Source organism: Melozone crissalis, unplaced genomic scaffold (genome assembly GCF_028551555.1).
Source record: "Melozone crissalis strain CALT ecotype California unplaced genomic scaffold, PUWL_Pcris_2 ptg000013l_1, whole genome shotgun sequence".
Lineage (NCBI taxonomy): Eukaryota > Metazoa > Chordata > Aves > Passeriformes > Passerellidae > Melozone > Melozone crissalis.
This window is the reverse complement of record NW_026535791.1, coordinates 36,311,394-36,312,536: the sequence shown is the minus strand read 5'-3', so window position 1 is coordinate 36,312,536 and position 1,143 is coordinate 36,311,394.

Genomic DNA, 1,143 nt, shown 5'->3' with positions numbered 1-1,143 from the left:
GCCGGCGGGGCCGGGGTCGCTGGGCGGCAGCGGGGCCGCGGCTCCGTCTCTCGCCCCCCGCGCGCGCCCTGACGCGGCAGCGCCGCTTCCGGCTCCCCCCTCGCGCGCGCGCGCGACACGTCGTCACCCGCCGCGCGCGGGGCCGCCAGACCGAGAGCCGAGGGGGGGGCGGGGCCTGCGCGCGCGTTCGCTTCCGGGGTGTCTCGCGCCCCCGTTGCCACGGCAGCGCGGCCCCGCCCGCCCCGAGCGGCTCGCGCGGCGGGGGGGGCAGGAGGGCGTGAGGGGAGCCCGGCGAACGGGCAGCGCGGTGAGCGCGTCCTGCTCCTCAGGTCTGGGCTCCTCCGTGCGAGAGAGACCGGAGCTCCTGGAGTGGGTCCAGCGCGGGGTGAGACAAAGATGATCCGGGAGCTGGAACATCTCCCCTCTTACCAGGACAGGGTAAGAGGGCTGGGCCTGCTCAGCCCCGGGAGGAGACGGCTGGGACGGGAGCTCATCCATCAGTGTCGAAGGGAGGGTCCCCAAGGATGGAGCCAGGCCGTGCTCGGTGGTGCCGAGCAATAGAAAGAGAGGAATCCGGCAGAGACCGGTGCACGGGAAGTTCCACCTGAACGTGAGGATGAACTTCTGTACTGTCCGAGTGACCGAGCACGGGAACAGCCTGCCCGGAGAGGCTGCGGAGTCTCCCTCACTGGAGATACCCGAGAACTGCCCGGACACAATCCTGTGCCGTGTGCTCTGGGGTGACCCTGCCTGAGCAGGGAGGTTGGACCAGATTTCTCACTGTGGTCCCTTGCAGCCTGTCCCATTCAGCGATTGTGTGCATGTCCACAGGTGATAGACAGGAATGGTGCCCAGCTGCCATTTGGGACCCCCGCACCTGGGCAGTCAATCCCAGCAAAGCCTGGATCCGCTGATCCCAGTCAGGCTGCACTGCCTTCATGCCTGTCCTGCAGTCCTTGCTTTTTTAAAAATACATTTTGTCTTTTTTAAAATAAATTTTGTATTCTAAAAAATAAATTATAATTTTTTAAAAAAATAAATTTTGACTGGGTTTTTTTTTTATTTTTTGTGTTTTTTCTTAATTCTCAAGGGTTTCACTGGGAAGAGGGTCCTGCCATGCCCAGCCCCTGTTACCAGCACCCT